This window comes from Musca autumnalis, unplaced genomic scaffold (assembly GCF_047663935.1).
Source record: "Musca autumnalis isolate F117 unplaced genomic scaffold, ASM4766393v1 scaffold_2, whole genome shotgun sequence".
In the NCBI taxonomy this organism is placed as follows: Eukaryota; Metazoa; Arthropoda; class Insecta; order Diptera; family Muscidae; genus Musca; species Musca autumnalis.
In genome coordinates, this window is record NW_027411755.1 from 47,962,397 (window position 1) to 47,986,200 (window position 23,804).

The window sequence follows — 23,804 nt, forward strand, 5'->3', positions numbered from 1 at the left end:
AAACCCATGACAATGAACCGGTCCAAGAAGCCATGACAATGAACTGGTGCAAGAAGCCATGACAATGAACCGGCGATAAATTCCATGACAATGAACTGGTGAAAGCGTGTGTCACTCTCTTGTAAATGTCATCGGTGATTCACCCGAATTTTCACAGATGAAATTTCACTTGCACCCATGATTCAACTCATGATTTGTCATCGAACATTTTAGTGGGTATGGACCAATCTTCACGAAATTTTGTATGGAGGTCGGGTTCGGATCAAAATAGACCCCTAAAGTTTTTGGCTATGATCGTGAAATATTTAAGGGGTGAAATTGACCAAAACCAAGTTTTTATCTAATTTTGTAGCGGCTCTGTAGGTCGCAATGGTAGTCTGACCGGCGCGAAATTTTATGTAAGGTTTACGTTTAAGACAGAGAAGAATCTTGCAATTTAGCATGATGATCATATAATATTTTGCGGTTGAAATAGACCAAAACTTTTGTGTGAAAATTGGTAAAATTTTTTGTATAATGACTATACCTTTATTCCTCGAAGATATGTTCCACTCCCGTAAGTTATATTTAGAAGAGGAACTCTTGGCCATTCCATTAATGCCAATTATGCTTATGTACGTGGTTAGATATCATGGTTACAGTATATACAGGGATCCCACAGTTTTAATTGTGTGTATTGAATCCATAATCACGCTAAAGGTCGCATTATATTTTAATACTAAAAATGTTTGCACGAAATCTAGGAAAATTCCAAAAATTTTGAAAAAAGTATCTGATAGTATTTAGACTGTGAAATTGACCCTTGTGGGCAAATATCTAAATTTAATTTTTGTTCCAAATTTTAAAAATACGAACAGGAAACGTGAATACCAACTCTTGACCTCTTTTTGAGCTCGCAAGTGATGCGGAGGAGTTTCATGGAGGGATGAATTGACATACTCAATTTTGGAAGTGAATCTTATTTTAGGAGACATTTCAGTTGGTCACCGTATAACTTAGAGGTTTTGGACCAGCACATCAGGAAGCATGGACTTGCCCACGAAAAACCTAATATCGCTGTAAACAGGACTATAAGGAGTAGCATCGGTATAATTTTCCAAAGAATATTCGAACAGATCCTGAACTGCACTATAACACAAATTTTGAACTACTGTTTGGAAGGTGCCCTAAGGAGAAGACCTATATGGTGTTAAACTACAATTAAACAAAATATTATGAAGGTCAAATTTCGTTCCGTTCGGGAGTTATCTTGCGCTCCAGCCACTACGCATTGCACCATAGGGGTTTTATAGGTTTCGGGTCATTTTCTCAGGAAGTATGGACTAGCCCTTGAAAAACTTGTCTTGGTGGGGGCAGCGACCATTTTGTGAACAGGTCTTATACTGCACTTCTCCGAAATTTAGTGTGGGAGGTACCCGAAGTAGTGGACCAATATAGTTCATATTTGAACCTAATCGATGCCTCGCAGAAATATTACGATGTGCAAATCATGGATCAAACCGGTCACACCCGTGCACACCATTTTAGCGAATAGTTTTGAACTTTTATGGGGAAGGTACCGAAAGGAGTGGGCCGATATGATCCATCTTCGAACTTAAACTAAGTATATTCAAAATATTACGAAGGACAATTTTCGACGTAATCAGTTGATCCGTTCGATAGTATCGTGCATTACATATGGAGCCATTAGGGGTTTTAACAATTTTGGACCATTTTCTCAAAAAGTATGGACTTGCCTCTGAAAAAAACTTGTATCGTCGTAATGGATGCAGCGAATACAAGTTGTTGCAAAAAGAATCAATGCGATTAAAGAGTAGGCATTAAAATGCACTTTTCCGATAGTTTGGGTGAGATGTACCCGAAGAAGTGTATCGATAGTGACCATATTCGCAGGCCATCTATGCCTGGCAGAAGTTTCCCTATGTGAAAAATACGGACCAAATCTGTTACTTAATTCAAGAGTTACTATGCGCACAATTTTTCCGAACATTTTCGCACATTTTTGGGGGGAGGTATCCGAAGGAGGGGACCGATAAGAACCATCTTCGAATTTAAACTAAGTTTGCATTTAACATTACCAAAGCCGAATTTTGGACCGAATCGGATGATCCGCTCGAGAGTTATCGTACGCTCCAGCCTGCGAGACAGACGGGAAAACATGGCTAAATCAACTCTAAATTGTCTTAAACGGATTTCGTCCAAACATAATTGGGGTCTAAAACCATTATGTCGGTGAGGCACAGTTTGCCCTCGGGACAATATTGATTAGCTGCCAATGAGAACCGTACATAAAATCTTCTGAGCTATGACATAAGCTACAACTTTGCTCCAAAGGATAAATCGAAATTCCAAACGGTTTGCAATATACGAGACTGCGAATATGCCCACGTTTCTAAAAAAAACGAAAATGAGCTTTACTATACTGTTACTATCTCTGTTATATCGTTCGTTCCAATGTCCATAGTACCGACAGCTTCCTAAACTTCCTTCTTTCTCTCCTTTTCCGGCTTTGAATTTTTGAAAACCCTTCAAGTTTTTTTTTGCGGACATCAAATGTCGCATGCAATAATGTTAACTACGAAGTCAAGTATACAGATGTGATGAGATTTCAAAGAGTGGACAGAAGATTAATCAATGTTATCTTATGCAACCTGCACTTGACATATTTTTGGCACCCGAAAACAAAAACCGCACAAAATACACCACAATAACTGTGAAACAAAATGCAGAGAAGGGTGTCGTATTTGCAAAAATACGAACAAGTTAGGAAGGAAACTAGAAGGATTTTTTTCTTTTTCTCTTTCCAGTGCCATACCTAATAATACTGCATCTGATGTTGGCTGGTGACGATGATGCTGTTGACTATGATTTTTGGGCTAAATTGAATGAAGTCTTTACAATCCTAAAGAGACCATCCTGAAGTGAAAGCTCAAATTTGGACTATGGCCTTTGTTCTTTGAATGCTTTTGATATTCATGGTACCTTTAGAATGCCGAACATTGCAGGTGAGTGAGTGGGTGTTTTTCTTGGTTTGTTTTTCATTTTTTTGATGCAATGAAAATGTCAAAAATTCCTTCGCCATTGTGTTGTGTTTACGTCTCTTTTTTGCCACAACAACCACTACTGCCCACACCACCTTCCTCAATCACGTTAAACGAACTGCTGTTGTTGACCTGTATTATTCATGACACCACTATATGTCATTATTATGACCACAACACTGTTGACAATGATTTAATGTTGTTAAGGACACCGTCGAGCACCATCGTATGTCGCTTCCAAAAACACAAAGGTAAAAAATCATATAAATTTCAATGCTATCTAATTGCTTTGAAACCCACCAAATATCCCTTAGCTAGTTTTATTTATTTGTTGTTGTCTTCCGTTTTTTTCTGTTCCTCCTCTATATCCAACATGTACTACGCCGTTTGCTGCTGATGAATTTATAACTTTTCTTTATGATCCTTTTTACGTTTGCCTTTTCTTTAGCTCTCGTTTCCACATTATTCGGTAGAAAATTTTTGGCGCATTGCCATTGATTTCCACAAAGAAAAGTAAAAAAAAACGATGGCAAGGAAAAGACAACAAATCAAAATGTAAACACCTTTGAAAGGCTTTGGGGATTAATTATGATGACCAAGGATGTAATAAAGGTTCTTTAAAGTTTAATAGTATCAAAAATGAAACGGTTATTATGAAAATATTTTTAAGATATAAAACTTAGAGTTCACACCAGTTACACAGAATTTCTCATGGGTTTTCAGGTTGGCGATGCCTATGACCTCCAAAAATGCCAAAGCTAAAGAAGCAATGGAAACTATTTATAGGAAGGGCGGTTACATACTACGGTTAGTACATAAATAAAAATCGGAATATGATCAGCGAAACGAAACATGAAAATGAAATGCATTTTACACTTGAACTTAAAACAGGGGATTTGGGAATTTATGTCATTTATTTGACAGATATTCTATGGAATTCACAACCTAATTGACACAAGTTTTATAAAACACGTTAGATGTAAATTGCCTTTAAGAACGAAACTCAAGTTTGAGAGCAAGTTCGAAAGGAACTGCCTTTACCTAGCTAAGAGAGAACTTCCTATCAGTGAATTTTCCACTTCAAGAGGCTCCTATAGAGGTGACGACCAAGGAAACCTCTTATTCAGGAAACAGTTCGGTTTTGTCACATCTGTAATCTGAAACGGTTGAAGAGGTGTCAAGGCTGTCGGCTATCCAATGCATGGTGCCAAAGCTAAAGAAGCAATGAAAACAATTTATAGGAAGGGCGGTTACACACTGCTGTCGGTACATACATAAGAATCGGAATATCATCAGTGAAACGGAATATGAAAATAAGAACGAAACTCAAGTCTGAGAGTAAGTTTGAAAGGAACTGTTTTCACCTAGCTAAGAAAGAACTTCCTATCAGTGAATTTTTCACTTCAAAAACAGGAGAAACCCCTGCAGAGGCTCTGTGGAGGTGACGACCAAGGAAACCTCTTATTCAGGAAACAGCAATTCGGCAATCCAATCCACGCCATGGCAACAAGTCAGTATCAACTGAGAGAAGCTTGAGAAAGTGTTGAGACCTCTGAGACCACTTATTGAACAGGATTTGTCCTCGACCAAGGCGGCTAAGTCACAATATTCTTAGAGGACTGTGAGGAAGCCAAAAAAGAAAACAGCTACTGAGAAAATTGGTGGGCAGAGATATATCATCCAAAAAACGGTGCAAACACGAATAGATGCAGCAATAATGGTGTGGCTCAGTCACAATCTCCTTAGAAGATTATTAATATGAAACCAAAAAAGCCCCGGGATAGTTTCACTTCTAACCTCAAAACTCTATACCAGGTGACGAAGGTAAGAAATTTGGTGGGCATATAGAAACCATCCGAAAAAAGGTTTGTAGATACCATCATAAAAGGATAGTGGGAATATACCAAGATATGAACCTAAATATATTGATCATTTTCTGCCAATTGAGAATCTGAAATATCAAATTACCGTCACTACAGTAGACACATTCTTTAAAGAACATCTCATCGAGCGGTATAGTAGAAACTTCCATTCTTTGAACCCGCAATAGCTCTTCTATGGGGGCTATACTAAGACGTGCATTTATACCCACAATCCTCGGTAGAGAATGTAATTTTTAGTAATATCGGTAGAATAATGTGGCTAAAACTTTCAAAATACCGATAATCGAAAATAGTTCCGTTTTATAGAGGTTATATTAAAACGTACAGGAATGTTGTATATCCCCAACGAGGACTGTATACCTAATTTTACACATACATATCTAAAGAATAATGCGACTAAGACCTTGAAAATACCGAACATCTGGCGGTGCTGCTCTATGGGAGCTTTATCAAAACATGCATATACTGACAAAGTTCCGTAGAAAAGTTTGTAGCCACAAATAGCATATTTTGGACATTTCGGTAAGTTAGTGTGGCTAAACCCTTCAAAATAAAATTGGGATGTACCGCTCTATGGGGGCCACTTAAAAACGTGTAAAACTATCCACCAGAAATTTGTCGGTATTGGTCCACGTCTTCATGTAGCCTCCCTGTAGAGCGATCCCTCCCGATTTTCTGTATTTTGAAGGTTTTAGCCTCATTATCAAACTGCAATGAACGAAATTTAATATTTGATCTTCAATAATACCTTCCAATTTTCTGTAAATTGAAGGTTGTAGCCTCAATATCCCTTGGAAATGGATGAAATTTGGTATTTAGTCCTCGTTTGGGGCAATACAACTTTCCAGCTGATATTTAGCGGTATATGTCCACGTCTTCATGTAGCCCCATTAGAACGGTACCTCTTGATTTTTGGTATTTCGATGTTTAAGGCATCACTATCCTATCGAAGTGGCTCAAATTTGGTATTTAGTTTTCGTCAGGGATATAAAACTTACAAGGTCTCTCGTGATTTTCTATATTTTGAATGTTATAGCGTCATTATTAAATCGAAATATATGAAATTCTGTATTTAGTCTTCGATAAGCTTATATAACCCAGCAAAAATACTCATTACAAAACCCCCTATTAACCCATTATTTTAACAAGGGCATGTAGGTAGTTATTTTTTGGCCAGCGAAATAAGTAGTTACTAAATGTCGTCACTACTTATTTAACTACTTGCATATGTGGCTAAAAAATAACTGCTTATATCGAACTACATGCCCCTGTTAAAATGATGAGTTAGTAGGTGGTAGGTACCTCCCGATTTTCAGTACTTCAAACATTGTGGCCTCGATATCCCACCGAAATGGCTGACATTTGCCACTTATTCTTCGTTGGGGGTATAAAACTTTCCACCTGAAAATTCTTGGTATCTTTTTTTTAAGATTTTACCCAGAAAATATTCTTACTAAATAATGAGATTTTATAGTATTCTTTGGTAGTCGTAACTACTTACAAAACGCCCTACTAAACCATTATTTTAACAATGGCATGTTGCACTGGTTTATTAGTTATCCCATGACCACTAGAGTAACTAATTATTCTGTGGACACTAGATGTTAACAAATAAGCTTAAAAATTTCTATTTTTAGAACAGTTTTCAATTTCAACGCACGATGTACATACTTTTATTTTATTTTATTTTATTTCGCTCCCTACTGAATTTGATTGTGCGAACTTTTGAATTGTAGCCGGACACTACCCACTTTGCCACGCCTACGAATATTAAGGGTTGTTAAAACGCTTACATGTGCACCACCATATATTTTTTTAATTTTGTTGAAAAACTCGCGTGCAGACGACGAGCATTGAACACACAATCCTAGGATATGTAGTCGGACACACACGCTCTGTATGTGTCTTAGGAAGGAGTAACATAAGTAGTTATTTTTGTTATATTACTTTGTAATAAATAACTGATCCGATTTTTTGGGATGGGTCGATAGCAGCCTTAAATACTGCTTCCAGTCCAGCTAAAGTAGTATCTATATCATCTTTCCCCGATTTTGCTATAATTTGGTCAATTTTAATCGAATATCCTTCAAATTTTTTATGTGATATCTTCTTAGGCCCCTAATTAATTTCACATTTTTTTTGTTTGAAAAATCGGTTCAGATTTGTATATAGCTCCCATATATATCTTTCCCCGATTTTGCTGTAACTCGGTCAATTCTAATGTCCAATTATCGGAATTCCACAGCCAAGATGGCAATAGGTGGCAATCAAAAGATCTACTCTACAAAATATTAAGAATTTATATTTTTTTTTTTGATCAAATTTAAATTTTTTCTTCTTAATAACAGTACTTTGCCCATGTTCAGTTCATGTCAATTTATTGTACTACAATTTTATGTTTATAGCCCATCCATCAAATCCCTCTCCAAAACTGTTACTATTATCAACAAAATTTTCGGAAATAGTTATTTTAGTGGTCGTATAATTTTCATATGATTACCGCTTTGGATTATCAGGGAAATATTTTTCATATTTAAAGAGCTATAACTACATTATGGACGCACGTATTGACAAAATTCTTTCAGATTTGTCGTATCTGATGTGCTTACTGTAAGAAAGAAACGTAAACATGTATAAAAATTAACATTTCCTTTTTTGGATTTTTGTCTACGGCGGCAACACTGTGTGCCGTCAGGTTGTAGTTGAATGCCTATAATATGTTTACATTTACGAAATCCAGTCGATTTCATCTGTCAATTCCTTTGTATACGTCAAATGAAAACTCATCTGAAATCGCTGGATTTTATTTGACGTTTGAGCAATGGAATTGACAGTTGAAATTGAATGGATTTCATAAACGTAAACATAGTATTACTTTTCCTATTATCAAACCATGATTCTGACTTTTTACACTACTTACAATTTCACGAGGCAAAAAATTATGATCTCATTAGAAACCTCACCCATATGTATCGTTTTTATTGATACACTTTAAAACAATTACGTTTCACTTTACTAATGCATATATAAAAAACCTAATGGCAAAGATAAAAACATAACTCTTTAATAATATAAACGTACCCTTCATTAACAACCATAAATTTCCCTTGAGGTTAATATGCACATCTTACTCGGCTATCTCTCACTCTGATTAATATTGCATAAAATCTCGTTAACGAAATCCCCACAGATATTTATGAATAAATTTCATAAATTATTTTCTCTAAACACTTGAAATTGCAATTTAGAACATACCATTCAATTGCATTGAAATTAGTGAATCATTTAATAATTTATATCTATCAATAAATTATTTATGTGTATTTAAATTATTGCACATATACAAACTGATGTATAAAAAAATATCGTCATACAGCAGGTAGAAAGAGTGGTGTTTAGTTATCATAATCGAATTACAATAAATATTTACTAATCACCTCTTCTTTGTTTGTTTAATCCACTTACCTTTGCTTTGTTGTATATTATTTATGTTCATAATCATGATATAATCCCTGCTTCTACCTGCTGACCGATGCCAACCGACACACCTTGTTGCAACTAATGACACTAAATTCCATCGATATGAAGTATTAAATATTAAATAATCATTAATCAATGCGAGAGAATATCAAATGACTTGGGTGCTGATTACCTTAATTGTCTATAAATCATTTACATACATAGTTTTTTTTTAGACAATTGTGTAGATAGATATTATACACGTGTCGTGTGATTATGTTATTATAGGCGAAAGATAAAATTTTTCCAGTTGAATTAAAAATGCTTAACAGAACAGAAAAACACTAAAATATTAATTGTGTTTGTATAAGTTAGATACTTTGTCCCACAACTTCCCCTGCTCGATCAATCACGGATGCTGATTGGCGCACTGGCATCTCCTCTACAATTCCCTCTGCGGATACCGTAGTGTGCGGATCGCCGCTGGGCATCGGTTGTTGTCGGTTTGCTCGCCTTGTTACACTTTGCTCTCACTGGAATAATTGTAATTGTAGTAGTATATGACATGGGATCCTCTGCGATCACTCAGAACCTCTGCGTTCACTTGTCATTAGTCACTAGTCGAAGAATAACGTCTACGCGTTATTACTAAAAGGCCTCAGACGCCACCACCCGATTACAAAGGTAATCTATTTTGTTGTATGAAAAGAGTCACAAATAAACTTCCAGCATATTATATTTAAATTGATACTGCTTGTGTTTTTATTTCTTTGATTCTTTTCTCCCTCCACTGCTGAGCTATCGTTGAACTATCGAAGAAACCTATGGATTTCCCCTCCCTCACCTAAACATTTGGTCGCATCGAGCCGGATAGAAGCCAGCCTTTTTGTTGTCGCTGCTCCAGTTGCCTATTCCCCTTCTCTTGTATTGTGATACAACGAGATTTGAAGCATTTGTTGTTGTCTTAGCACGGACAAATATTGAAGAAATTGCATCTCCTCTAAACAACAACAAATTACCATACTAACACCAGGTACGTAAACTCAGATTTCTATAAAAAGTGAGCTACCGCGAGTGTTAATATTTTTCGTTTGAGCAGTAAAAATAAATTCTTGTGGTCGAATTTCAATTACCCTACTCGTGTGAATTAAATTCGTTGCACAATTTCGCCTACCATACAGTCCACACACAAATTGTTGAAATCGTTGTTGTACTGATCATCCGACGCCGCGTTGATCATACAAATCATTATCCGTGTTGTTGTTGTTCTTGTTATATTTGCTCCAGACCATTTGGTGTCGTCATAACAACGAACTCCCATTACTTCCAATCGCCTATTCTCATTGTAATCTCCAATTGTAGCTAAAAGTTTATATTGGTCGACTCATATTAGCACTTCTTGTGTTAATAATTGTCTTCCCACTACCAAACATCTTAGTCGTTGCTAAACTTGCTATTTTCTTTTCGTTGTACTGATCACCTACGTCGCGTTGATCATACAAAGAAAGCATTCGGTGTTGTTACTTTGTAAAATTTGAATTGTGGCTTTTCTCATTTTAACTGAGAACTTGCAAATATATTTTGTAATATTTGCAATAACAACATCGTCAACTTCCATTCGCTCTCGAATTCTTTGTTGTTAAATTATTACACGCACTGATTTAACTCTCATTACACTTATCTGTCTGAGTGCTGATCATTTAAAATTTATTTGTATTGTTGCTATTCCCCAAGGTTCTTTTCTAACGAAGACCTTTTCTTGAAAATTTGCATTGGCAAATTTAACAACAACACACATTGCACATTGTCGATTGGTATTAGTTGTTGGTACGATCCTCTCCATCCAAAAATATTTGGCGTTGTTATTCCCCCTCGGTTTACATAAAACCCTTTGAAAATTTGCACAGCCAAATTTACAATAACAACGCACCATCCAAATTCTCGCTGCATTTCATTTCTTTGTTGTATAGATCGTCAATCACCAACCAAACACATTCGTTTTTCTATTCTCCTACCTTTGTCGGTCAGGTATTTATTCTAATTTGAGAAATTACATGGTAATTATACCAACAACATTCCCGCCTTTTTAAGCGTCCCTTAAAAACTCTGCTGATCCTCAGCACTCACTTGCTTGGTCGTTTGCAACGTCTGTTGCTCAGTGGGAGCTTCACTGTTCACACATAACCATTTCTCTGCTAGCGTCGCTTGTGTGTGCAGCACAGTGGGGTAAGAAAGTACAAATAGTACAGTGGGGTAAAACAGCACAAATAGTTTTTTTTTAATAATTAATTTTGAAAATTATTTTTCGATAATTTTTTGAAATCTAATTAATTAGCAGTAGGGTTTTTGGAATTTTTGGACAAATTCACCCTACACTCGGCATTTATTGCACATTTATCCAGCAGAGAACATTCGTGAAAAATAATTGTTTTTCGGCATTTTTATATTGTTTTTGGCAATATTTGTAAACATTTTGGAAAATTATTGAGTCTCCGTAGGGGTTTCGGTATTTTTGGACAAATACACCCTACTTTTGGCATACATTGCACCAACTTGTCAACCGAACAATATATATTTCAGACAAATTAATTGATTTGCGTTGATTTTCTGGTGCAAACATTAGTGTTTTCATATTAATAGCTTACTTGTCGTTGGATTTTGGAAACTACACCCTACCATTGGCTTATCTCACCTTATCATACACCCTACACTAGGTAGCACTATATACATTTTTTGCATTTTGACCAAATTAAAGTAGTTCTTGTTCGCCCTGAGGAAGTGTATTTAAATTCTCTCCTATTTCGCCCTACTTTAATTACAAAAATCATTACACCTCTTGCTATTATTCCTTTGTATTTGTACAATTCTGGAGGTTTTTGTGGAAATTTCTTATTTCCTTTGAGCTATAGCAATTTGTGCTTAAACTGAATTTCCATTTTTCAACATTCGTTGCAAATTCAGTTGTAGATTTTCACTGATTTTTCTGAATTTAAACTTCGAGATGTCAGTCACCCCACACACTCGTTTTGTTAGAGCTTCTGACATCTTTTTGAAACGTGTAGCATCGTTTGAGCAGAGAAGTGAATCCAACAATAATGTATATTATTTCGAAATCCACAGTTCTGAGTTTCAAAAATTGTGGAACAAAGTTCATTGCACTTACGAGGAGTGCAAAAACTGCCTCACGACATCCGAGACTGCACAGACTGATGGTATTGATGTCGTTGAGGAAAAGTACGCCACATCCTACATTGCTTACCTTCGGTGCATTAGCACAATTAGTCGGCATCTTGAGCGCCTTAAAACTCTTGGTAGTGAAACTCCTTCACCTGCTGTAGCTCCTACAATCTCACTACCTCCACCAAATGAATTGTTGTTCGTTTCAAAGGAAACACCATCTCCCAGGTTGCTTTCTAGCGAGTCTTTGGCCCCTGTTTCTGTGCAGTCTACTCCTCTTGGTGTAATTGTCCCAACAGAAACTTCCTCCACCACAACGTGTAGTACCCAGACTGACGACATCACCTTTTATTCTGAACAGTCTTCATCGGGTTTGCTATTGAGGGAGTCTATTCCTTTGCAGGTTGATGCTTCACATGTCTGTCCTTCACCTCCTCAAATCACCACCACCCCAAATTGTTCTGCTGCCCCTATTGCAAACCACTCCAAGTCAACTGTCGATACCCATTATCTGCCTTTGCCTCCTATCGACATTGATGTTTTTGCAGGTGGATTTATGTCATGGCCCACGTTTAGGGATTTATTCACCACCCTTTTCGTTGAAAATTCGCGTCTGTCAGACGTTGAGCGCCTTTGCTATTTGTTGCAGAAAACCACCGGTGAGGCTCACGAAATCGTCTCGTCATTTCCACTCACCAATTCTAGTTTCCCCTTAGCGTGGAAAGCATTGTCGGATACGTATGACAATAAACGTATCGTGGTGAATAGTCACATCCAGCAATTGCTCAATCTCCCTTCCTTGGATAAAGAAACTTGTTCTGGTTTGAAAACTATCCAACGTGGAATTAATAGTTGTCTAGCTGCAATGACCGTCTATGACGTCATCACGGATCATTGGGATCCGATAATTGTGTACATTTGTTTGCAGCGTTTGCCTAAAGTGACTTTGACTCTGTGGGAGCAAAGTATCAAAAACAAGTCGTCTTTGCCTTCTTGGAAAGACTTAGATGCTTTCCTCACAGAGAGGATACAAACACTGATGTGTATCCAAAGTGTGTATGGAAATCAGGTCGCAAAATCATCACCTAACAATCTTACTAAATCTAGTCGCTCGACTAACTTGTTGTCGTTTAATGTTTCTTCTTCCAATAAAATGTTGTCCAAATCAAAACTGCCATCGAACCTGAAATATTGTTGCCCAATTTGTCCTCACCAGAGCCATGTTCTGCGTCTCTGCCCCCGGTTCAAAGAACTTTCGTTTGAGGACAAATTCTCGATTGTTAAAAAGTATCAGTGCTGCCTTAATTGCTTAACTCGTGGCCATGTAATTAAATATTGCAAGAGCAAACATAGTTGCAACTTGTGTAAACAAAGGCATCATAGCCTTCTCCATCGGCCACAAGTTAGAAGAGTTATTGCTCCGGCCACATCAAAACTGTCTCCGTCTTTTACTGATGTCAAAAGTCGAGATCCCAGTTATGTTCTGTCGCAGCCCAGACACCCCCCTGGCAGTTCTACTTTGCCATGCACTTCTCCGACTTTTACAAATGTCAAAAGTCGAGAGTCTAAGTGTACTGTGTCGACTTGCTCTTCTAACAAACGCCAAGGTAATTATACAGACACTAATACCTTGCACAATAGTAAAGTTCTTGCTTCGCCATCTTTGAATACACCTCCGGCTTCTACATACGTCAAAAGTCGAGTATTAGCTTCAACTCTGACGAAATCAACTCCGGCTTTTACGAAGGTCAAAAGTCGAGTATTTAGCCCTTCTTTGTCGCGTTCAAATACCTCTCCGGCTTTTTCCAAGGTCAAAAGTCGAGTATTTCGTCCTTCTTTGTCGCGTCCAACCTCCACTCCGGCTTTTACTAATGTCAAAAGTCGAGAACCGCGATTGTTGGATCGGTCTTCGGACAACACCAAAGTCTTCCTTAGATAATAGTGTGCTTTTGGGAACCGCCAAACATAGTTTTGAATTCGCTGCGTGCCCAAAAATCTATTTCGGGTACCTTCTTACTGCTTCGGTTCCTGCCAACTTTTGTTCCTAATCTCGCATTTTAAATTGAAATCGACCACTGAGTAATGCTAACAAATAATAGAAACAAATCACTAGTAATATTATATCTTGAAAATTTAAATGGAATTGTTCTGTGACTCGTCTCCATATTTTTGAAACGAGCGAATATCAGAGTCGATCATTTTTTAATTACTCGTTTATAGAAATCGATAATTTGAATTATAGCTCACTTTGAAATCTGAATTTACGTTCATGAATCCTCTTACTGACATATTGGTATAATATTATTAATCTTTATTGTAATTATTCCTAGCTTTAATTTGTTGATCCACGCTTACGTGTATCAAGGTGGGCGGCAATGTATAAGTTAGATACTTTGTCCCACAACTTCCCCTGCTCGATCAATCACGGATGCTGATTGGCGCACTGGCATCTCCTCTACAATTCCCTCTGCGGATACCGTAGTGTGCGGATCGCCGCTGGGCATCGGTTGTTGTCGGTTTGCTCGCCTTGTTACACTTTGCTCTCACTGGAATAATTGTAATTGTAGTAGTATATGACATGGGATCCTCTGCGATCACTCAGAACCTCTGCGTTCACTTGTCATTAGTCACTAGTCGAAGAATAACGTCTACGCGTTATTACTAAAAGGCCTCAGACGCCACCACCCGATTACAAAGGTAATCTATTTTGTTGTATGAAAAGAGTCACAAATAAACTTCCAGCATATTATATTTAAATTGATACTGCTTGTGTTTTTATTTCTTTGATTCTTTTCTCCCTCCACTGCTGAGCTATCGTTGAACTATCGAAGAAACCTATGGATTTCCCCTCCCTCACCTAAACATTTGTTGTTGGTATTTTAACAACGTAACTCTGTACCTGCTCCACCTGAAACTTTTTCCCCCATGCACTTCTCCGGCCTTTACAAATGTCAAAAGTCGAGAGTTGAAGTGTACTATGTCGACTAGTTCTTCTAACAAACGGTCAAGCAATCATCCTGAAACTAATACATTTCAAAATAGCAATGTGCTCCTTGGAACCGCGAGAGTAAATATTGTGCATAATGGTAAATCGCATAGCGTTCGTGCTATCATAGATCCATCGTCCAAAGTCTCTATTGTGTCTAAGAAACTTAAGAAAACTATTGGTTTTCCTACTCGCCCTGCTGGATCTTGTTCAAGTAAACTAAAATCTGGTACACCAAGAGAAGTTTGTTCTCTTAAGGTGTCGCCGCCAAAAAATAACTCTAAAATTTTGGAAACTAAGGCATTAGTCCTGCCTAATGTCAAGGGGAAACTGTTCTCACCTCCACCCATGCCTAACTTGAAATCTCGGATTCCTGATCTCGAATTGGCAGATTCCTTTGATGACAGCCCAATAGATTTACTACTTGGCGCTGATCTATATCCTAAAATACTCGAAGCTGAACCGCCTAAATTTGTTTTAGATTCGTTGTTGGCTCAAAAATCTATTTTCGGATACATTCTTACGGGTTCAGTTCCACCTGCATCAGACACCTAGCCTTGAAAAAGATATTGGAAATCGACCATAATAGTCAATTGTTGAAATAAATCGCTAGTACTATATCTTGTAGACTAAAATGAAATCGTTTAAAAACTCATCCACATAGCTCATCTGAATCGGTCACTTATTGAAATCAATAATTTAAAGCATAGCTCACTTGGGAATCTGAATTTACGTTCTTTCCTTACATTTAAATCAACTTATATTCCAATTTTGGTATAAAATGCTAGACAATTGGTCTAGCATGGGAGGCGGAATGTTTAGGTTTGATACATTCCAACTCAACTTCCCGAGCTCAGTCGATCACGGATGCTGATTGACATCATCGTGCATCACCTCAGCAAGTTCCCTCTGCGGAGACCGTAGAGTGTTGATGCTAACGAGCGGTGGTTGTTGAGTTTTCTCTCATTGGAATATGTAAATGTAGTAGTATAAATCGACTCAGATCCTCTGCGATCGCTGCAATCCTCTGCGATTGCAAGAACCTCTGCGTTCACTGGTCGATCAACCGTTGAATAGTTCACTTCGCGTATTAACCAACCGTCTCGCGTTAATACTAACCGGCCTCTGTCGCCACCCCAGATTACACTTGGTAATCTTTGTTGTTTACTAACCGGCCTCTGTCGCCACCCCAGATTACAAGGTAATCTTTGTTGTATGAAAAAAGAAATACATCAATAAACCAACATATCTTTAATATTTAAACTGATACTGCTTGTGTTTTATTTTCTTGTTCTTTTCACCCCCACTGCTCATCATTCCTTTACTGAGTTATCGAAGCCTATGGATTTCCCCTCCCTCACCTAAGCAGTGTTGTTTTTTTTACAACTGAGTGTTTGTTCATTCCTTTGTATCATTCAAAAGGGAAGCAGATAGGTCCAAGTTGCATAAAATAACTTTCACAGTCGACTTTTGCATTTCCATCCATTTCCACATGTATTTTTGTATGCCAAGCGCATGTACAAAGGAAAAATAAGTATTTGCGTATGGACCGAATAACCAATTACAAAGAAATTCATACAAGTTACTTTCTACATTATCAGTATGCTGAAGAATACTGGTATACTTCTTTAAAATTGGAATTGAAATATGGGATCCGACTTCGATTTAACAATTTAACCATATCGAAAAGCCTCAAAAGAAATTTATAAAATACACACTTTTCATTGAATTTTACTTCCCATATTCCATCATATGAATGATGCAGTAAATTAATTCATTTACCTCTGTTATAATCGCAGAAGCTTATAACCTGTTGCTATAAAATGTTATTAATGGGCTTATTGACTGCCCTCACCTTATAGAACTAAAAAGGCTACTACTCATTTTCTAAGATTTACTGAATACGATGAATGCGTTTAATGAGTCAATTTTAAGTTCACTTAGAGATTTCAACAGAATTAATAGTCTCGACTGCTCAAAAATTCCCTATTTTGAACAAAAGTTACAAACAATTTATTATTGAATGTTATCATTAAGCATTAGTCTGCAAGGAAATTGTATTTCCATTTACCAAATAAAATGATTAACAAGTAAAAAAGATTAAGTCCGGCTGGGCCGAACTTGTTATACCCTCCACCATAAAATAACCTTAATTAAAGTGGAATAATTTGTTTCCTTTCACAATTTTAGGTGGAAACATTTTTCGACCATTGATACCCCAAATGTCTAAATTATCTAATCTAATCTAAAAAATGTATTCAGCCAGGTGAAAGGTACCACTTATGTATGGGCTATATCAAAGTGCCTACCTATCTTCACAATTTTTGGTGGAAAAGTTTATTGCTGCAGGGAACCTCAAAAGTCAAATTACTAGTAGTTCCGTCAAAAAATGTAACTAAGACACTCAAAATACCGAAAATAGGTAGGTACCATTCTATGGGAGCTATACCAAAACATTAAACTATGTTGACGATTTTAGTGAAGAAGTTCCGTGACCACTGAAAATACAAATGCCAAATTACAACTAGTTCAATTTTTTATGGAGAAGTTTCGTGACCACTGAGAACCTCAAATGTCAAATTACAGCTAGTTCGGTTAAAAATTGTAGCTAAAATCTTCAAAATACCGAACTGAAAACCCAAATGTCAAATTACAACTAGTTCGGTTAACTAAAATCCTCAAAATACCGAAAATCGGAAGGTACGATTATATGGGGGCTATACCAAAACATAGACTTATGTTGACGATTTTTGGTGGACAAGTTTGGAGAACACAGAACCTCAAATGTTAAATTGCAGATAGTTCGCTTAAAATAGCTAAAATTCTCAAAACATGAACCTATGTTGACGGTTTTTGTTGGAGAAGTTTCATTACAACTGAGAACCCCAAACGCAAAATTACAACTAGTTCGGTTAAAAATTGTAGCTTAAATCTTCAAAATACCGAAAATTGGGAGGTACCGTTATATGGGGGCTATACCAAGACATCGATCTATATTGATGATTTCTGGTGGAGAAGTTTCGTGGCCACTGAAAACCTCAAACGTCAAATTACAACTAGTTCGGTTAAAAATTTTAACTAAAATCCTCAAAATACCGAAAATCAGAAGGTACCATTATATGGGGGCTATACCAAAACATAGCCCTATGTTGACGATTTTTGGTGGAGAAGTTTCTTGGGCACTGAGACCCTCAAATGACAAAGTGCAGATAGTTCGGTTAAAAATTGTAGCTAAAATCTTCAAAATACCGAAAATCAGGAGGTACAGTTATATGTGGGCTATACCAAAACATGGACCTACGTTGACGATTTTTGTTGGAGGAGTTTCATTACCACTGAGAACGTCAAATTACAACTAGTTCGGTTATGTCAAATTACAACTAGTTCGGGTGGTACCTTTATCTAGGGGCTATTCCAAAACATGGCCCTATTTGTTGGAGACTTTTGGTGGAGAAGTTTCGAGGCTACTGAGAATCTCAAATGTCAAATTTCATCTAGTTCGATTAAAAATTGCAGCTAAAATCCTCAAAATACCGAAAATCGGAAGTACCGTTATATAGGGGCTATACCAAAATATGGACCTATGTTGACAAATTTTAGTGAAGAAGTTTCGTGACCGCTGAGAACCTCAAATGTCAAATTACAGCTAGTTCGGTTAAAAATTTTAGCTAAAATCTTCAAAATACCGAACATTTGGGAGGTACCGTTATATGGGGGGCTATACCAAAATATTGATCTATATTGACGATTTCTGGTGGAGAAATTTCGTGGCCACTGAAAAACTCAAATGACAACTAGTTCGCTTAAAATGTTTAAACAAAATCCTCAAAATACCGAAAATCGAAAGGTACTATTATATGTGGGTTATACCAAAACACAGACCTATGTTGGCGATTTTAGGTGGACAAGTTTTCGTGAACACTGAGAACCTAAATGTCAAATTGCTGATAGTTCGGTTAAAATGGCTAAAATACTCAAAATACCGAAAATCGGGAGGTACCGTTATATGGGGGCTATACCAAAACATGGACCTACGTTGACGATTTTTGTTGGAGGAGTTTCATTACCACTGAGAACGTCAAATTACAACTAGTTCGGTTATGTCAAATTACAACTAGTTCGGGTGGTACCGTTATCTAGGGGCTATTCCAAAACATGGACCTTTTTGTTGAAGACTTTTGGTGGAGAAGTTTCGAGGCTACTGAGAATTTCAAATGTCAAATTTCATCTAGTTCGATTAAAAATTACAGCTAAAATCCTCAAAATACCGAAAATCGGAACTACCGTTATATAGGGGCTATACCAAAACATGGACCTATGTTGACGATTTTTGGTGGAGAAGTTTCGAGGCTTATGAGAATCTCAAAATGTCAAATTACAACTAGTTCGGTTAAAAATTGCAGCCAAAATCCTCAAGACAAAGAAAATAGAAGTTACCGTTATATGGTGGCTGTACCAAAATATTGATCTATATTGACGATTTATGGTGGAGAAATTTCGTGGCCACTGAAAACCTCAAATGACAAATGACAACTGGTTCGGTTAAAATGTTTAACCAAAATCCTCAAAATACCGAAAATCGAAAAGTACCGACGATTTTAGATGGATAAGTTTCGTGAACACTGAGAACCTAAATGTCAAATTGCATATAGTTCGGTTAAAATGGCTAAAATACTCAAAATACCGAAAATCGGGAGGTACCGTTATATGGGGGCTATACCAAAACATGGACCTATGTCGAAGACTTTTGGTGAAGAAGTTTCGAGGCTGTTGAGAATCTCAAATGTCAAATTACAGCTAGTTCGGGTTTAGCTGCAATTAAAATCCTCAAAATACCGAAAATGAGAAGTACCGTTATATAGGGGCTATACCAAAACATGGACCTTTTGTTGGAGAAGTTTCATTACCTGTGAGAACCTCAAACGTCAAATCACAACTAGTTCGGTTAAAAATTTTAGCTAAAATCCTCAAAATACCGAACATCGGGTGGTACCGTTATCTAGGGTCTATTCCAAAACATGGAACTATGTTGACGATTTTTGGTGGAGAAGTTCCATGACCACTGAGAACTTCAAAATTCAGATTAAAGATATTTCGGTTAAAAATTTTAGCTAAAATTCTCAAAATACCGAAAATAGAGAGGTACCGTTATATAGGGGCTATACGAAAACATGGGCCTATGCCCATAATTTTTGGGTATAAATATGTTGATCTCTAGGAACCGTAAATGTAAAAATTAAAGCTAATTCGGTTTGAAAATGTGTCTAAAAATGTCAAAATATTTGCAATCGGGTGGTACCGTTATATGCGGGCTATAGGAAAACGTGGACCGATATAGCCCATCATTAAACTTGACCTGCCTGCAAACAAAAGACGCATCCTCCCAAAATTTCGGCGTCCTATCTCCATTTTTGTGGATGCTATAGTGATTACCACAGACGGACGGACGGACATGCACACAGATATTGGATAGGACCCACCTCCCAAGCATTTCAGGAGGAATCTTCATGATCTAGAAAGAGATGTCCAACGTTAAAAGAGGGAATTCCTAGATCAACGAGCCTATCAAGCAGAATTAAATAGCATTTACACGGATACAGTCGCAACTGCCATAAACAACTGTCGTATGAATGCGCTCTTCGGAGAACATGCCCCATTTATCGCAGCTGAGAAGCATCAGCTGCCACTTCAAACCAGATTAGTTTTGGCTTAACTACGCTCGGGTTGGTGTTGTAGAAGCATATGATGCTGGCCGAAACACTTTTTGTTTCGAGACAATCCGGTACCTAAGAATTCGCTGCCGTGGGATTGACGCTCGGGATGGCGCATGCGTCCGAATCCCTATAAGGCAAGGATCGAAGAAACCGTGCAATGTGGGTATATGAATCTTCAATATTAGCTACTACAGTGGATCCTGACAGCCATACAGCCATCCTGGAATGAATTTTGTGGTTCGCTAGATAGCACCAGAAATACAGTCGGGCTGAGTAAAGTAATGACAAAAGGCCACTCAAATCCACTTACGTAGAGGTAAAAGACGGATAATTAAATCATCTTCCAGTCAAAAGACACAGATATACACTAAATCGTTAAAATTATGGAGTAGTCCTTAGAGTACAAACAATACTCCTTAGCCGCTTTCTGATCCATGAAATCACTTGATACTTGGGCGACAAGCAGTACCTTGGGGGTTAACAGGTGGAGATATTTGCCATAAATTAAATCTTTTATATACATACGTATCTGCATAAACTAAAAGAGGAAACAGTTGAGCCTCTCTTCTGTCCTAGCCCTAACCATTTCATTCATATAACGGATGCTGGAGTTGGCCCACCAGTTCATACCAGCTGGAAGTTTAGTTTCCATTTGATAAGAAAGTTAAACTAATATAATTCTTTGAATTACGTGGTTCCTTTCATCGCCTGGCTTATTCGGCTCATATGTTCAATCATTCTGTGTATCCCAAAAACTCTAAACATTTTATTTAATTAATTTTTGTGAATATTCACTTAACAAGTTTTTGCAGAACTGCAATAGAAATTACCTTATATGTACTAGAGCTACCCTGGAGGAAGACACAAGGAACTACTTAAAAGTGCATCAATTTACCTGAGTCTGTCTTTTAACACACAAAAACTGCCACAGCCACCACCAATTATCAAAGTTGCAGCAGCTAGGTGGCATGCACATATATGTGTGTGTGTATGTATGTACCTCTATATGTGCTAAGCGCATACAACCCATATGCTTTTCAAGTCTATTAAAACTTTTCTAATTTAACCGCTGAAAACTTAGAAAAATTTGTACAGCTGTATGTATGTATGTTTTGTGGTTCTGGTTATTGTTGTTGTTGTCGTTGTTTTTGGCTGTTTTCGCTACTTTTGCAGCTGCCATCAAAATGTTGCCATGTTCATGTTAATTGTTGATATGCGCGTTGCTTGTTAAAATGTTCTTTTTGTTCTTTGCTGCTGCTACACAACTACACCCGCACGACAATGATGACGCCGTACAACGAACGCACTTGTCATTTCAACACAGGAAACCGTGTTACAATGTTGCAACAACAACGAATACCAAAAACTTCAAAAAACACAGGCAATTTTACCATGTAAACAGAATTTGGAGAACATTTTTATTTCTAAACGTTGAACAAGAAATGAAAAACGCGTTTTGTTTTCCTTTGTGTTGTGTGCGAATGCTTAGAAACAATCTCCGACAATGTACTTTGTCATTTGATTATTAATGAGAACGCAAAGGGGGAACAAACAGAGTGAGATGTTCTGTTGTGAACAACTTCCTTTCGTAATTGTCGAGATTTCCAGCAGGTGTTTTAATGTGACGTTTGAAAGAAATTGGAGAATGTTGGAGGGTATAAGTAACGATGAGTGTACCTAAGTCGAAATGCGAATTCCTGAGAATCCAAAAATAAACAATACTTTGGAAAAAGTGGAACAAATCCACATTTCGTTTCCGAAAATATGACAAAACCCAGGAAGTAAAAAACATCTGGCGGTTATAATAGGGTAAAACCTTCAAAATACCGAAAATCGGAAGGTACCATTCTAAGGCGGATATTACAAGACGTGGACATATAGCGACAATTTTCTAAGGGAGCGTTTTGTACTCCCAATGAAGACAAAATGCCAAATTTTGGTGTGGTAATTTGGCAAAACCCTTGAAAATACCGATAACACTGTGTAACAAAATGGAGCTCAAAGTCTGACGGTTGGAAAATTCCTCGGTGAGTACATACAGAACCGCGAAGGACAGATCCGCCGTGAGTCGAAATTCTGAGTTATGGCGTGACGAATATGTTGCTAGATACCCTATAAGCCGGCTGAAGGTAGCGTCATATCTTTCTTCGCAGTTGTTTTAGCTTATTTTTAAGATAATTCAAAAGTTCGACTCACGGCGGTTCTGTCCTTCGGGATACCTTGTATACCCACCGAGTTCTTTCACCCCCAAAAGGAATTCTCCACCCCGCAAAATTTCGGTTCAAAGTGTAATCAGGAGGTACTGTTCTGTGGGGCTATATCAAAACGACAAATTTCTAGTGGAAAGTTTTGTACTCCCAGCGAAGACCACACACCGAACAAACTTCTAGAGGAAGGTTTTGTACTCTCAACGAACTTTAGCCGTTTCGGAGTGATAATGAGGCTAACAAATTGAAAATCGTTAGGTAATGTACAATGAGGGCTATAAAAACGTGGAGCAATAGCAACAAATTTCGGGGTACCAGTACCAACATGTCTCCCAATCAATCTCGAACATTATGTTGTGAGTGTTAAAAGTAAGTTTGTAAGTTCGTTTTTCTGTTTAAGCTGGTTCTGGTTCTATCTCCATTTCTACGAATATGGCTGCTTCGATGGGTTGTAACCAGAAGCTATTGGAGTTAATTGAGAAGGTTTGTCTGGGATTTTTAAGAAAGGTTAAAAAGGTGCAGCTTATTTATCGTTTTACCGGACGCTCCTCAGGTGAGATAAATGGGGGATGTTCTCCGTGAACCGAATTCATGCGATAATTGTTTATGGTGCGTTTTGTACTCCCAATGAAGACAAAATGCCAAATTTTGGTGTGGTAATTTGGCAAAACCCTTGAAAATACCGATAACACTGTGTAACAAAATGGAGCTCAAAGTCTGACGGTTGGAAAATTCCTCGGTGAGTACATACAGAACCGCGAAGGACAGATCCGCCGTGAGTCGAAATTCTGAGTTATGGCGTGACGAATATGTTGCTAGATACCCTATAAGCCGGCTGAAGGTAGCGTCATATCTTTCTTCGCAGTTGTTTTAGCTTATTTTTAAGATAATTCAAAAGTTCGACTCACGGCGGTTCTGTCCTTCGGGATACCTTGTATACCCACCGAGTTCTTTCACCCCCAAAAGGAATTCTCCACCCCGCAAAATTTCGGTTCAAAGTGTAATCAGGAGGTACTGTTCTGTGGGGCTATATCAAAACGACAAATTTCTAGTGGAAAGTTTTGTACTCCCAGCGAAGACCACACACCGAACAAACTTCTAGAGGAAGGTTTTGTACTCTCAACGAACTTTAGCCGTTTCGGAGTGATAATGAGGCTAACAAATTGAAAATCGTTAGGTAATGTACAATGAGGGCTATAAAAACGTGGAGCAATAGCAACAAATTTCGGGGTACCAGTACCAACATGTCTCCCAATCAATCTCGAACATTATGTTGTGAGTGTTAAAAGTAAGTTTGTAAGTTCGTTTTTCTGTTTAAGCTGGTTCTGGTTCTATCT